The sequence below is a fragment of the Columba livia genome, chromosome 3, assembly GCF_036013475.1.
Source record: "Columba livia isolate bColLiv1 breed racing homer chromosome 3, bColLiv1.pat.W.v2, whole genome shotgun sequence".
In the NCBI taxonomy this organism is placed as follows: domain Eukaryota; kingdom Metazoa; phylum Chordata; class Aves; order Columbiformes; family Columbidae; genus Columba; species Columba livia.
The window spans coordinates 47292591-47308482 of record NC_088604.1 but is presented as its reverse complement, the minus strand read 5'-3'; the positions used below and the strand labels follow the sequence as shown (position 1 = coordinate 47308482).

Here is a 15892-nt window from a genome sequence, read left to right as displayed (position 1 = left end):
ACATTTGATTAGAACAACCCTGGGCTGGATCCAAAATCTGCCTGGATCAAGGAAAAGCGTGTCACTTCAGTTTCAGCCCAGGACCGAGACGTGTCACATCTCTCGCAGATTGGGCATGGAGAGTGGAATTCATTTTCCCATTTCCTCTGGAGTTGGGGGCTGGAGAAGATGAAGCCAAGAGAGGGAAATTGCTCTGCTGCACACAGAGGAAGCATTCTGCGTCCTCTCGTTTCTCTTGCTGTGAGGCACTGATTCTGGCTGAAACCCAGAGCCCGCTGGTACAGACCCAGCTCCCCTTCCCCCTTCTATTAGCACAAAATCACCAGTGGAGAGAGGCTTATTCTGAGCAACTGTTAAACTCACTCTTGGGCAGTCCCAGATGGAGCAGGTAAGACTGAAATAAGAACCAGGGAAAAGAGAAGATGGGGGATGCAACAGCCTGTGCATCCTCCAAATAGTGAGGGAAGGGGAAGAAAGAGAGGAGAGGAGAGGAGAGGAGAGGAGAGGAGAGGAGAGGAGAGGAGAGGAGAGGAGAGGAGAGGAGAGGAGAGGAGAGGAGAGGAGAGGAGAGGAGAGGAGAGGAGAGGAGAGGAGAGGAGAGGAGAGGAGAGGAGAGGAGAGGAGAGGAGAGGAGAGGAGAAACAAGAAAGGAGAAAGAAAAAAGACAAAAGGAAAATATTAAAAAAAAAAAGGAAAAGGAAAAAAGAAAAAAGAGGAAAAAATAAAAAGAAGAAAAAAGGAGAAAAGAGGACAAAAAGAAAATAGAAAAAAGGAAATAGAAATAGAAATAGAAATAGAAATAGAAATAGAAATAGAAATAGAAATAGAAATAGAAATAGAAATAGAAATAGAAATAGAAATAGAAATAGAAATAGAAATAGAAATAGAAAAAAGGAAAAATAAAAAGTAAAAAAGAAAAAATAAAAAGAAGAAGAAAAAAAATTGCTCTGTCTCTGGTAGGTAGGATTTACCATGACTATTATGGTCCCTAGCTATCTTAAACCACTGTTTTCCAGTATTTTAGCCTTAAAAATAATAAATGAGGAGCTATAAAGGTCTGAAACTGCAGCCTAGAGCCAAACATATGGTGAACTAATGTGTGTGAAAACTTCCTTGTCTTCTGCTAATGCCCCTCTTGTTTTACTAGGAACATTCCTGCCGTGAAGCCAGGCTTCCTCCGACAGAGCCCACTGGCCGCCAGGGTGGCCGGCAGCACCCAGCTGCACTGACAACCGACATCTCAGGGAGGGCGGACCAGCTCTCCATGTACCCTGCTGCCCACTACAGTGCTTTTGTCAGGCCCAAAACATCTGCTGGTTCTCAAGTGAAGGAAAATACACCTTCTTCCTTGGTGATTTACACCTACCTCTAAGTAGGGCATGGATGTGGGAAAAAAGTCCCACTAGGTCTTTTCTACTCAAAAGAAAAGAGAGAATATGTCTTACTTATACCTCTGTTTAGAAAGTGTTTAGCACTGGAGCGTACCTGACACCCGGCTATTTACATAAATCAAATCTATTCTTAGTAACCCCGGGATGAATCTGGGATAACTCCACCGAAGCCAGTGTTGTTTTCCCAATTTGAACCCTGTAACTGAGAGCTGAATTTGGCACAAAGTATTAATTTCTCACCAAGGAGCGTACATTACAGCAGAAGGCATCAGGCGTGCTATTCTGTAAAGAACACAATTACAGAGGACCCTTTAGCAATGCATTGTGTTACTGTAGATGGCACTCATTCCTTGCCTGTACGTACGATGCATGCTGTGGCTGCATAGATTTTATTGTGTAAATGCATTGTGGCAAACCCTTTCATACTTACAAGATCATGCAGATGACTTTCTCATTGTGTGACATGCGCAACAAAGCAGCTATGTGGAAGCTGCACACAAGGACAAAAGAAATCAATGTATTTAAACCCTCACCCTGCAAGTGTATCACAAGCAAGGCTCTCAAACGTACTATGCTCCTCACAGTCCTCCTCATGAAGGACTAACTCTGTCTTGCTTTCTCCAGCCCCTTTTCCTTCCCTAGGTCTTTCCACAACACTCCTTCTGATCCCACTTGTCATTTCACAGGGTAGAGCAGCACTGGAAATATTCCTCATCAAACCAGCTGAGATCTGGCTGGCAAATGAAGACCAGTAGCCATCGCATACAAAGACTCCTAACTGCATATTTGTTCAGTGCAATTGAAATGTTTGCTTTTCTTGTAATGGCCTTTCTTTAATACTCACCCCAGGTCAAGTGCTCCTCATCCAGTGACTTACAGCAGTAAAAGAAGGAAGGTTATGTACTTAGGGTGCTGAGATGGGACTCAACAGATTGGCATTAAGTCCTTCTCCGCAAACACAAAACTCCCGAGTAATTTTGGACAAGGAGAAAGGTACACAGTGAAATAACCTGGAGGGCCCAATTTTAGGTATTTACTTTGATTGCCTGCCCCAGGTGTGTGGACAGAGGTAGGCATCTTGGGAGGGTGGATCACGGCAGGAAGCTAACTAAGGCTCTGAACTGGTCAGAGCAGAACTCTGCATCTATTGCAGAGCTCAGGCAGTTCCCTAAATCTGGGAGGCTTGTATGTTGCTTATTTTCAGTCTGTATCTTTGATCCTCCTTGTAAAATGAGGAAAATGCTCCCCTTTATCTGACTAGCCTAGTTAGAGCACCAGTTTTTTGAAATGGGAATCAGGTTGTCCTGAATTTGTGTAGAATATGCCGTACAATCACATACAGGGGGTGCCTCAAACCACCACAATCATATGAACAAAGATCAACGTTACTATGGGGCTCTTTCCACTCTGAGGGATCAGCAACCACGAGGGGCTTTGCCCAAGCCCAGACTTTAGGATTTGGACCTCCATGGCTGGGCACAGACATGCGCACGCTTGCACACTCACACATACCTTCTTATATGAAACAGATGGAATGGTTTGTTGCAGGATGCAATACAGTAATGGTGGAAAGGAAGACAGAATTAAGTATGGCATATTTACCAGTAGACATGGCTGAAAAGATTGACTGTTCTTCACATCTACCACGCACATTTATCTCCCTGTGATACAGGAGGGGAGATGACTGGAAAGTGAGGACATGCCAGTTAACCTCAGGCACTTGTCCAAGCACTACGAGAGATCTGAGGGATGCACGAGGGTTGAAATTCCATTATAGGTTTTAAATAATTAAACACTACATGTTTGGAAGCTCATTCCTTCCTATTACTTTTTAAATAATTAATCTGTATTTACATCTATTGAACTTCATGGAGCTATACACATAACAAATTTGAGTCAAGTTGCCAAAGAGAGATTTTTCCTGTCTGACAGCATTACAAATGTTTTTTGTTGTATACAGTAGCTTCGGCTATGAGGGATCAGTCAAAAACCAAATCCAAGCTAGATGCTGTACATCACAAATATATGTGTAAGGGGTTTTCTATCAAATTATTCAGAAGTAATCAAAACACTAAGAGAAACTGTAAATCCCCAGAGGAAAAAAATGTGCTCCTCCTAGAACAGCAAAAAGTGATTCAAGTTGGAAGAGAGTAAACCAAAAAATGGCACATATTGTTCTTATTAAACAAATGCATTGTGTTTCAGCTAATGCTGTCCATTATTCCATTAGTAGTACAAATTGATTTTAAAAAGTAACAAATTCTTGCAACTGAAAGTGCTGATCTCAAACCCTAGAATAACAGATATAACAGAGTAACAGAATGTAGAACAGAAAAAAAAAATCTTCATCTAGAGTACTTCTCTTCCCACAACACATTATTTCCTTCCATTTACTTCTGGTTCAAGCTGAATAAGATGTTATATACCCAGCAGGTTGCACCTAACGGGAACTACACATGATGCACCAAAGCAAACAATCAACACTGCTCAAACCTTCCAAACAATAAAATGCTGAAACAGGCTCTTGAAACCGTAGCTCTGCCCTGGGAAATGAATCTGCAGCAATGGCATCAAGATTACATGTTTATCCTACATGTGATTTCCAGCTCAAGTTAGCTTCTGTTTCCAAGTAAGCAGATATGTATGCATTCACTTACGCAATTCTAGCTGGCATTCCTGCAAATTCAGTCCAAAAGTCCAGCTAAGTTATATCCTTTTCAAACAGCATTACTACTAATAGAAATGCTGCTGGGCAAACAGTTCCTCCAATTATAATAAGTGGAGCAAAGCTGCCTTCAAACTGAGATCTCAGTTACACCTGTACAGTTATTCTGGAAGTTAATCAGATTGCACAGGGGTAAATACGGACTTAATGTGCTCCTCAGAGGCCTCATAATGGCAGAAGACATATTAGGTAGAGAAGAAAGAAACCAACCTGACTTTCAAATCCCAGGCTGGCTTTGCAAGGAAGGGAGCAAAAATATCTGTACCTGTAGGTGAAGTAGTCGTGCCTTAGAGCCAGCGTCACCTTGCAGGGGAAAGGTTTGCTTAAAATACTTCTTGTGATGCTCTTATTTTGTAATTGTTATTAAAAAAAAAAAAAGAAAAAAAAGGGCAAAACAAAACAAAAGAACCCACCAAGGACACTTAAATCAAGGACAGGCATTGGATCCAATAATGACAACTCTCCTGTTTGCTCCTTTGACCCCTGCAGCTCTAATTCAGAGTCCTGAGGACAGAAGCTGCACATTTCTGAGCGGCAGAAGAGAAACAGGGCTGCAGAAGAAGGGACCACGAGGTCAGGTTTCAGTGAAAGCCGGTCTCGCATGCCAGGCACTGAGATCAAGGACCGACTAACTCAAAGCACAGGAAGAGTCAGCGCTTCAGATGTCAGCTGCTTCAAGGATTACAGGCCCTCCTGTTTCTGGTGTCAAGGTAATAATCAGAGCAGCGGCCGCGTGAGGCTCCTCGCCGTGATAGCGGAACCCGCAGCCCTCAGTTTGGATTCAGTTTGGGGGATTTTGTTTCCTTTTTAGACAAAGCCAACAGCACCAAGTATTCATATTTCAAGGCTGTTTTAAGGATCAAATCCCATCTTACTTAATAAAAAAGATGGGCAAAATTCAAGCAGAAAATTATATGGGAGCTTCACATACAATAGGTGGAGAGGCAGCATTTTGTGACTTTTTATCAGAGGTATTCGTTTAAACATCAATGTCAGTGACAGCTTCTTAAATATGCCTTCTCCCCTCCCCCCTGCCCAGTATTCGTGTTTTCACATAAATCACGATTTTGGCATATTACTTTATTGTGGAGACATCTTCTGTGTACTGGATGGCTTATGCAAATTAACCAAATGTCCTATAAATTAGTCTTGAAATGCCTGGGATAATGAGCTGCTTGCATAGTGAGCAGTGCACAGTATTCAAAGGACTCTTTACAGGTTGGGAGAGCAGGAGAACATTACAAATGTGCCCAGGCTGCACAACAAGGCAGGATGCTCCACTGGTGTTGTGGTCCTCACCCCGAAAAGCAACACTGACTGACTAGAATTAAAATATGCAATGCTAGAAGAGACCTAAAAATTGAAAACCCCAATAATTATCTGGTAGGCAGACAATGTGCCCCTAGCTACTGAAGCCCAAGCCTGTATATCTTCTTAGCTGACTTGGCCAACACATTTAAACTGGTTGCAGGCTGGGTTTTCCTCCCTGCATAATCTGGATTTTCACTGAAGGCTTTTTGACATATGTTATGTATGTGAATGGGATCGTATTCAGTGCCTTCTTTTGGAGACATGTATCCGCCTACCAAAAGTCATACCTCCCTCGTGTTCCTTATCTCAGGTTCAGGGAATGCTTCAAAACTACACTCCTGGTTGTATTTTAAAAACAAATGTTTCATGGCAGTTGCCGCTTTCTTGTGAAGCACAGATTTAAGAGCAAGCTTTATGTATGAAGAGCTGGTTCTCAACTCCTGACTCAAGCAGTGCTGTCTGAGGCATGTGAGGTAAGCAACAATAAATCAGATGACAAATCAAAAATACACCACTTGCTTTTGGTGTGTGCTTAATTGGCATTCCACCTCTAATAATTACATCCATATTGAATTTGTGTGGGGGCACCTTCATTTGCAACATTGCAATAATTAAATGACATTAGCGTTCAGAAGCAGGTATGTGAGAGAGAAAGTGCTATTAGCATTACTTGGCAACAATGACAGCCTTACGGATGCCTTTACATCGCATTCCTTTATTTTGTTATTGTCACAGAACTAAAGTGGGGAGGGTGAGGGAAGGAGGATGGACAAAGGGGATGAAAACCAGAGATGGGTCTTACAAACAGAGCAGTTGCCTTGCCTCCCTCTCCTACTGGTACTGCCAAGGCCCTGCATTTTCTGGCATTTTCTGCTAACGGCCCCACAAGAAGCCATTTTATCTCTTTGTCCTGCAATAACCACTGTGTATTCCTAAGCACCCTGCCTTGGATACTTTTCTGTTTGCCATTTACAGACTGTATAGGAGGCATCTCAAAGCACATGAGACTGCTCTGCAAATGGCAATAAAGCCGACTCTGTGCCATCAGTGTCATTAGGATATGGTGAGCGGCTGGGGAAGTAGCTTGAAGCACAAGCTTTGCACTGACAGTGGCTACTCTGATTCGGTGGTGCTTTATTCCAGCTGACAATCGTGCAAACAAAAGGGATGAGGAAAAGGCAAAGCAAGCAGGAGGAATTTGTCGTTGCAATTCCACATGAGCTTCGGAAGTGCAATTATGCCCATTTTATGCATGGGGAGCAGAGACAAAGAGATAAAGTCACTTGGCCAGGGTCATGGGAAATATCTGTAACAGAGCTGAGGAGTGAACAGATGCCTCATTAAGGACTGGTCTAATACCCGGCGTCGACGCAATCTTTCTTGTAAGAAACTCAGGGTTTGAGCTCAGAGTCACAAGCCACTCAGTTTGGTTATTCTCAGAAATCAAGCTGTGAACAGTGACAGGTTTTTAGAGGGTAAGAATCACATTGAGTAATATTTGGGCTTTACAAATTTAGGGAAGGGGACTTTCTACAGCTAACAGCACTGAGGAGCCAAAGACTACAGTAACTTTGAAAACAAGTGGAGACATAAAAAATATGTGATGTAATTTATCATGAACCTGTGGAAAGAAGATTGTTAAACTGAGAGAAAGGAAAAATAGTAATGGAGGAAGAGATACATTCAGAAGGGGAAAAAATACCTAAGCAAAAAGTTGCAAGGAGCAGAAAACCAAAACCAAGAAACAAAAATCATTGAAAATGGAAGAATAGCAGATACACTTAGGTGAAAACAGCTCAGCTAGAGCACCACAGGGACGATCCCTGCCTCACTGCAGCTTTCGATAAACACACACCAGCTTGTGCGTGAATCCTGGACGGAGAAGCGTGTTCGTGCTGGGGACAGTTGCAAGAGGAGCAGCCCGAGGAGATGGGCTCCCAGCATGAGGTAACGAGGCAGGTGAGGTGCAGCCATCGTGCCCCCCCTGCGCTCTGCTCCCTCTCTGCTCGGCGTCTGCAGAGACTCCAGCGTTAGCAGCAGCTGTTTCAATAATGGTTTAAACCTTCCTGCCCTCCTTTTCAGAGCTCCAAACATGTAGATTCAAATCCCTGGACATTCACAAGCAATTATTTTCTAATGATGCTAGAAGCAAAGCTTCCAGTCCTACAGCTTCAAAAAACCCTGCCCAGCCGTGCTCTGCTGTTGACCTTTTCAAGACCTACATATATACAAGATTCCTAAATAAGATAATTGGCCAAGTATAATGCTGGTGTAAGCCAGAGGCCTTTTACCAGAGGTGACACAGGCCCCCTCTAAGCAGGAGAGAAACTGCAGGAACTCCATCCTTGCCGGTTTGCCCCCTGCGTTCAAAAGCTTCTCTGATGCTCGCTCCTCTCCTGATTTTGTGTGACTTTATTAATGTGCATCCCAGTGTTAGGTTTCACAGTGGATGTGCTTAGCTGCACAAACTGTGCCAAGTGAGCTTACCAGAATGGCAACGTTGTGCAGGAAATGGTACTTTTGCAAGGGGAGCCCCAAATTCCTATTTTCCACTGTTGCATGAGAACAGGCTATCATACCATGTAAGATATAAACGTTTTGTGGCCCTGCTGATAAGAGAGACAGATAGACAGCCGATCCATCATAATGACTCCGCATCAGCACCACAATGAAGGGATAAGGAGCGAAGCTGATGGCTTCTGCACAACAAACAAGCACAGAGACAGTGTTTGCTCATTTCAATGTGCAAAGCTGACTTGTTTAAATATGAATATGTTGCTTATAGCCAAATTTTAGTGACAGCAGCCCTGTGGCATCTATCACTGTTTGCACTTTTGCTAAAAATAGTCACATTGTCTCTGGATTTTTTTCAGATGCCACATCTGCAGGTAATTTTCGCTCCCCCCACCCCATCTCTACTCGTTACCATTTCCTCCACCCTCCAGGGTATATCGTGCTCAGGCAGACACCAAACAAGCAAGGTTTGCGTGGTATCACAAAAACCTGAAATCACTTCCCTGTCCTCACCAAAGGTCTGTGCCCTTTTCTCTCTCCTTTCCTTGCTCTCTTTCATGCTTACAGGCAGAGGCGCCAGGCACAGCTTCAAAGTGTTCCCAACGCCTGCACTGAAGAGTGAGGTTGTGTCAAAGGGAGCACACACGCTGTCGAGACTGTGGAGAAGTTTCTCTCAGACTAGATCGTGATACTCGCTGCTTCTCCATTTACAGAAAAGTCTGTGATTTTCTCTTTCCCCTCCCAGCCTACAGCACATTACTGATATACTTTAGAAACAAAGCCGTGGCTGGAGGAACTAATAGATCTTCTTCCCATTTCTAGCTTTTCACTGCATATATATTCAGATGAAGCACCCATCTCAAATTCAGGGTGACCTGCCTTGTGTGGGGCTGCTCCCAGAGCTCACCCGAGCGCTGTGTTTACAGCTATGAAAAGGAGCACATCCCACCCAGGAAACAAGCAGCATTGAGAAAACACACAATGTGAAATCTAAACACTTCTGGTTCCCTCCACGTGCCATAACCCAGGCACTCTCCAAATGCTTCTTCTGAGACAGAGCTATGTGGAGCTCCTGGAGAACCAACCAGGTCCAGGCTATTTTGGATTTGCCCTTTTTGCAGTTTTCTCATCCTGAGAGCACAGGGAGGACCCCATGCCTGCAGCAGCTCGTACCTCTGGCATGAGTACCCATATTCCTCCAGACAGATTTTGGTGCAGGACCAGGGCTGTGCACATCAGGGACACAATACCTCCACAATAGTCCTGCTGTAGCAGTGCACTGTGGTATCAGTGTGCTGCCACTCTGACATTCAAAAAGTGGCTCTGGAAATAAAAGGCAGACTCCCCATGCAGGATTTTGCTGGCTCAGCACCGAGGAATTCACAGACAGCCAGCGCAGACCATGAACTGCAGAGCCCGTCAGTCCGTGAAAATTCAAAACGACACTTCCACTTCTGCTCACAATGTACCTGCGCTAGTGGCAACCCTCAATGTTTTACAGCAGAGCTACTTTCTCTGCTGTGTTAATCAGTTTTGCTTTCAGCAGGTTTTTATAACAGCACGAGGGTGGGGAAACTGGGCCAAACTTATCTACATGACGGCTCCTCCAAGCACTCACACTGACTCAGCTGAGCTGGAGGCAAACAGCGGTGGGATTATAGTAAATTGGATGGAGGCAAGCACAGCCTGCTTTCCAAGTATGCAAGAAGGTACTGCAGCTCACCCAAACAAGCTGCCACAGTCCCATTGGTCCCCATCTTCTGGCTGAACACAGAGATGGCACAGAGGGACAGCAGCTTGGGGATATCAAAGGGACACATCTCACCAGGGTGGCACTGGAGAGAAAAGCTCTCTGCTCCTCATCAGAAAGAAACCACCATTTCTGTCACTGCTGCTGTGTGGTGACTTAGGGCAGCTGAGATTTCAGCAAGGTTCCCAAGGAAGGATTTTGATAACCCATATGGGCAAATATCTTAATTTATGTGGGGGGTATGTCAGCAGTCAGGCCCTCTGATTATTTCCTTTCACCAATTGCAGTGACCTTGAGCTAACCTGGTTTGAACTTTGGACAGTTTGCACTCATCCAGGCCTTGGCCATGCCTCGTCACAGGGAGACTTTCAGCCTTTGTTTGTGGCTGGAGGAAAAAGAGGCCTAAAGCTGGACTGCCGGACTGTGCAAACACATCAGCTATAACCCCCCATTAAATGAACGTGGCGTGGTGACTAAGAAAGATGACAGCAAGGAGCCCTGTGGCAATACACCGAGCACTCCCACTGGGGAGAAAAGCACTTAACACAGCCCCTGCAATCTCTCAGAAAGGAAGAAATAGCATATAGAATCACAGAATCATGGCATCATTTTGGTTGGAAGAGACCCTCAAGATCATCGAGTTCAACTGTTAATGTAACACTGGCACTAAACCATGTCCCTAAAAACCTCATCTACATGTCTCTTAAACACCTCCAGGGATGGTGACTCAACCACTTGCCTGGGCAGCCTGTTCCAATGCCTGATAACCCTTTTTGTGAAGATTTTTTTTCCTAAAATCTAATCTAGACCCAGTCTGGTACAACTTAAGGCCATTTCTTCTTGTCCTATCACTTGCTGCTTGGGAGAAGAGACCAACACCCTCCATGCTACTACCTCCTTTCAGGTGGTTGTAGACAGCGATAAGGTGGTGACTTCAGTGTCCTTTTCTCCAGGGTGGACAGCCCCAGTTCCCTCAGCTGCTCCTCATCAGACTTGTGCTCCAGGCCCCTCAACAGCTTCACTGCCCTTCTCTGAACAATCTCCAGCAACTCAATGTCTTTAACAATGTCTTATGCATAAGATAAGGCTGGAGACATTTTCCAGGCCCTGCACAACCCCTGTGCCTGTAAGGATGTGTTATTAATACAAAGTGAAAAATAACTGATAAGATATACCATTTTTCACTACTGAGTCAAACTCTTAGCTCTTCGATATTTTAGTTTCCAGCATTCTTCAGCCCTTCTGACTTGGTGCCAGGACAGCTGTAACACAGTAGACCAGCACAACATCCCAGCACTGCCTTCCAACACTACATAAATCTGTGTTTGGGACAGATTCTCACCCGCTTCAAGAGTCCTTTGCACCACTCTGGCACCAGAAAGGGGCCATAGGAATACATTTCAAGCACACCACCTTTTGAGACTTCTTTCTATTGCCAGAGTGATGCAAAGGCATCGTGGTTTAAGCCAGAATCTGGCCCTTTGCTTTATGTATTTAATGAATGAGTCTGCTGGTTTGAATGTCAAAGATAGGCAGAGGGTCAGTAACCGATTGAGCACCAAACGCTTCTTTCCCTGGCAGTCAGGAATCCATGTCCTTAGAAAGGGGAAACTTATTGTGTGTGTTAGCTTCCCAGCCACAGAAAAAATATCTTAGAAAATAACTGTTTCCTGTCTTGACTAAAGAGGCATTAATTTCAGTGGCATGTGCGGTAATGTTCATTCAGGACTGCCCACAGGTGGTCAATTACTCCTCTGCCTGTCTAGAAGAAGCGTGTTTATTCCTCATAATAAAAAGTATTAGTACAATACAGAGTTTATTGCTCAATTAGGAAAGTGACAGGCAAAGAGTTACAGCCTCTTGCAGAGAATTCAGACAGAAACAAATTTTTGCAGCTGAAGGAAATATCACATTCCTTCCCATCAGACACACAAAAACTACAGAAGGTAAGAGACAACTGGTAGGTATTTTCAGACCCATATTTAACCAGCTTGTACAAACAAATACTGTATCGTATATTAAAGCTCTACATTAGAATTGTGTTCCTTTATTTAAAACATTTTTAATTGATCATTGAGGCACTGATCAAACAAATAAGCACAGAATTGAATGTTGGTCCTGAGCATAAACAAAGCTGCATTGAGAAGAATTTGAGAACACAACACACATGCCCACTTTGTGAGATCTACACTCACTGCTCTGCTGGTTTTATTTACTATGCATTGCATGGGCAGTCAAACAAATTGTTCTTAAATACCTGAAGGTAAACCTAGGAGCCTGTTTTCTCCTACTGTGTTGCATAATAATTTATAATAAATGAACATCTCTGCAAATACCAAGGATGCTGTTGTTAGCAATTTGGACTATAACACAACATTAAATAATATATATCGCTTTGCACCTCTAATATTTTAATCTCAATCTCACATCACATGCGAAAGTAATTAGATAAGAGCATCCCTATTTCAAAGCTGGAGATCAGTCAACTAAACACAAAGTCAGCAGATACCTAACTTCAAGTATACAAGTAGTCCCTCTGCTTGAAATGAACGGCTCTACATGTAAGCTTAGACACATGCAGAAATACGCAGCTCAAAATATGATTGAGGGTGTCAAAAATGTAGGTGTCATACGGAAGGTATTTATCTAGTCAATGGACAGATATAGGCACATTTACAGGTGATTTAACTAATCCTAAATCAGCACCTAATCATTTTGAATAAATCACACTCTGCAAGTGCTTGCTTTGCTCTGTTAACTCTCAGTGGGACCTAGAGAGAGTCCAGCCCCAATGTGAAATACTGAGATGCTACAACTAGGCATTTGAACCAAACTGTGTCCTAAAGCAAAGGGTGCTGTGGAACCAGGAAGAAACACGACACAGGTGAAAACCAGAGTGAAATGTGGGCCCAGCTGTAGCTCAGATTGAAACATCCATTGCCTCACTGTGAGCACAACCAAAAGCAACATCTGACCACCTGAATCCCACAGGAGTGTTATCCTGTGTGATATCTAGCACAAGGAGACATGCACAATCCTTAAAAAGAGGACCAACCTCCATCATGATGAAGATTCCACTGAAGTTGTTATCAATTATTTTGGTGCAAGACATACAGTATGGAAATAAGTTGGATTACTATGAGCAAAACAGACCCTGCTTGTAAAGAGCTGCTGTGCTCAAGATACTGCTGCATGTCAATCTGCACGTACACCCACCTGAAAGACCCCAGTCTGCAAAGGAAAACATGCACAAGAAAGCTTCATGTAGGGAAACAGACACTTCTTCCCAGAGAGAGAGACAACAGCACATCAAAATCACACTGTGCAAGACAACATTTATAAAAATGCTGACAGATATCATCTCCCATTTGACTTATGGAGCCATCAAAAGCTCACTTCCACAGAGCATTTTTGGACCCTTTAGTTGACTAAATCACCAATTTAGAATCTGTCAGACTTCATTATGCAGATTAAGAGTCTCTCCTTGGTTTCATTTGTTATGCATTAATAAGAGAGCATCAGTGACTTATATGCTCACAACAAAAGCCTTTCTGCCATTACATAGTAAATTTTGTTCTTTCTAGCGTTCGAAAAAAAACCCAACACAACAGCAACATGGCTTAGTTGCTACGCAAAGACTTAGAGCCACTGCATAGGGATCAGTTCCAGAGTTTGATTTACTTCAAACCAAGCCAGCCAAATTATGCCTGGATATAATCTGATGAGGTTTTCCTTCTTGTCTCTTTCTCTTGCCTGCAGGTGAAGAGTGTGCTCAGTCCAGACCAGCCCTGGGATCCCCACAACCTTGTGCAATCCCGATGCGTGTTTACTGCCTTCCAGCTCGATGCCTGGTACAGTTAAAATACTCAGTATCAACTGGCAGATTTATTATGAATGCTGGTAGGGATCTTTTTTCTCTCTCATTGACTAGATGTGACTCAAAAAGTTAATGGTAATTGCTCTCATCTTCATTTAGCAATGAGAGAGAGAGAGAGAGAAATGGGAGCAATTTGCAGATCTGAGAACAGGTCATTACAGGTGTGTTATATTAGTGTATTCATGAGCCCCCTGGGACAGCCATGCTGCGATATCCAATAACTTTCTTAATGTGTAATTACACACCATTGGACTATAATTGATTAATTGAAAAGAGAATGTAGGCAGATGCTAGGCCAAGGCTGCTTCTGCTCATTAAATGAGTATGTCCTTGCTTCTTTTTAATAAGTTAAGTGAACTACTCAAAAGCAATTAAGTGAGAACTGAAATTCATTAAATTTTAAGTAATTATTGGTATTAACTTCTATAATAAAATGGAGGATTTATATTTTGGGGTTTTTTTTCCAGTCCCAAAAGCAATATAATACATGTCACTGCCGAGATGTAAAAATGGTGTCTGCTACAGACAGCAGTGAGTAGTGAGATAAGCGATCCTTGCACACAGATTTTCTTCGGTGTGCCTTCAGGTAACTGCGTGACACTGATCTGCCTCCTTGGGATGTCATTCCTGGAAGCCCTGTACAGTCCTAGAGATTCCCAAAGAGCGGGGGCCACAAGATCGATATCTCAGAGCACCCCCAAGCCTCCCTGCAGTCCAGCTGAATAGTGGCCAGGCTCTTCTCAACCCTCCTTCCCACAGGCTGGATCTTAACCCTGAGAAATAAAAAGCAGATGGGCTCCTGATTTTCAAAATCCTTCTCTCTTACCACTGTATGCTGGCTCTTTAAGGATGTCAAAGCCATATCACTTCAAACTCTGTTCCTTTTTAACGGGGAGAACAACATGCGCAGCAAGATGAGGCAGAAGCCAACTGCACCATTACAGAAAGTCACACTGGTCTACGTAGGCATCTTTTCAGACCTGACAAACACATTGTCATTAACATCCTGCATGAGTGAAAGCCAGGGCCAGAGGTGCAGAAGGACCCGAGCACCCGGGGACTAAAGCCAGCTCTCTGGCCTGACCCTGGTGCTCCAGGCACGGCCGTGGTGAGATGCGGTGTGAGGGACGGCTCCTCCCGGGCAGCTGCCAGGATGCCCCACACAATACTTCCCCCCGCCCCTGCTGAGTCATCTGCATCTCCTGCACAGACCCCAAGGAGAAAATATTTATAGCTCTAGGTGATGGCTTCGGAAATTTTATTTCCAATTTATGTGGGAGGAAATCCGATGAATTTTATTTCACTGTACTTCACTTCCTTTGGAACAAGGCATATCTTTATCCTTTAACGTTCCATAAAAACTGTCTGAATTTTATTTAAATGGGTTATGAATGCCAGTTTCATAAAGCAAAGCCACAATTCACAACTGGTTTTCTTTCCAAGGGATAAAAATCTGGTTGTGGGTTTTTAGTTTGGTTCATTGTTTTTTGTTTGTTTGCTTTTTTCTTCCCAGTTTTACAGAGGTTTGGGGGGCAAGGGAATGGCTGACTATTTTTTTCAAGCTTTTTTACTTTAAAATTTATTGACATCGTTATTAAAAAGTAGGCTGCTGTAGAGGTTTAAACCCTGCTAGCAATCACAACCACGACAGCTGCTCACTCACTCACCCCCTACACCCCCAAATAGAGGAGATAAAAGGGAAGGGAGAAACTTGTGGATTGAGATAAAAACAGTCTAATAAAATAACAAGATAATACTAACACACCGCTTTTACTACTAATACATATAAAATGGAAAATAGAATATAAACCAAAAGATACTCAGTGCAATTCCTCACGGACCCTGTCTGCACCGAGCAGCCAGTCCCAGGCAGCAGCACCTGGTCCCAAACAGCCGATCCTGGGGCAAGAGAGAAAAAGGCAGAGAGACCCAGAGGCCTCTGCAAAATGGCAGGATGGCAAAAAGCCGAAATAAAGAAAATCCTGAACAGAACTCAACCGAAACAGACCAGAAATTCTGGTTCTGGTGTCTCCAGCCGCAAAACCTGACTCTCGTTAAATATGAAGAATGATGCTAATGGCATAGAATACCCTCACTGATCAGCCTGGATGTCAGTCAAGGTCTGCCCCATCTATGTCCCCCTTCCCAGCTGCCTCACACCTGTGGGCAAAGAGCTCAGAAAGACCTTGGCTCCCAGATAACAACTGCGATAACAGTAAGGCCTAACATTCTCTTTATTCCAGCTCAAAAACATTAGAAAGTTACTTGGAGAAAAACATTAATTCTGTTCTGGGTGTTATCTTCTTGTTCACAAACTAAATTCA

General features: G+C 43.5%; 1 protein-coding gene across 2 annotated transcripts in view; it reads right to left on the bottom strand.

The window, feature by feature from the left end:
- The window catches only part of SOBP (sine oculis binding protein homolog), a 117219-nt gene that overhangs the window by 29006 nt on the left and 72321 nt on the right, over positions 1-15892 (bottom strand). The gene's annotated exons all lie outside the window — the stretch shown is intronic.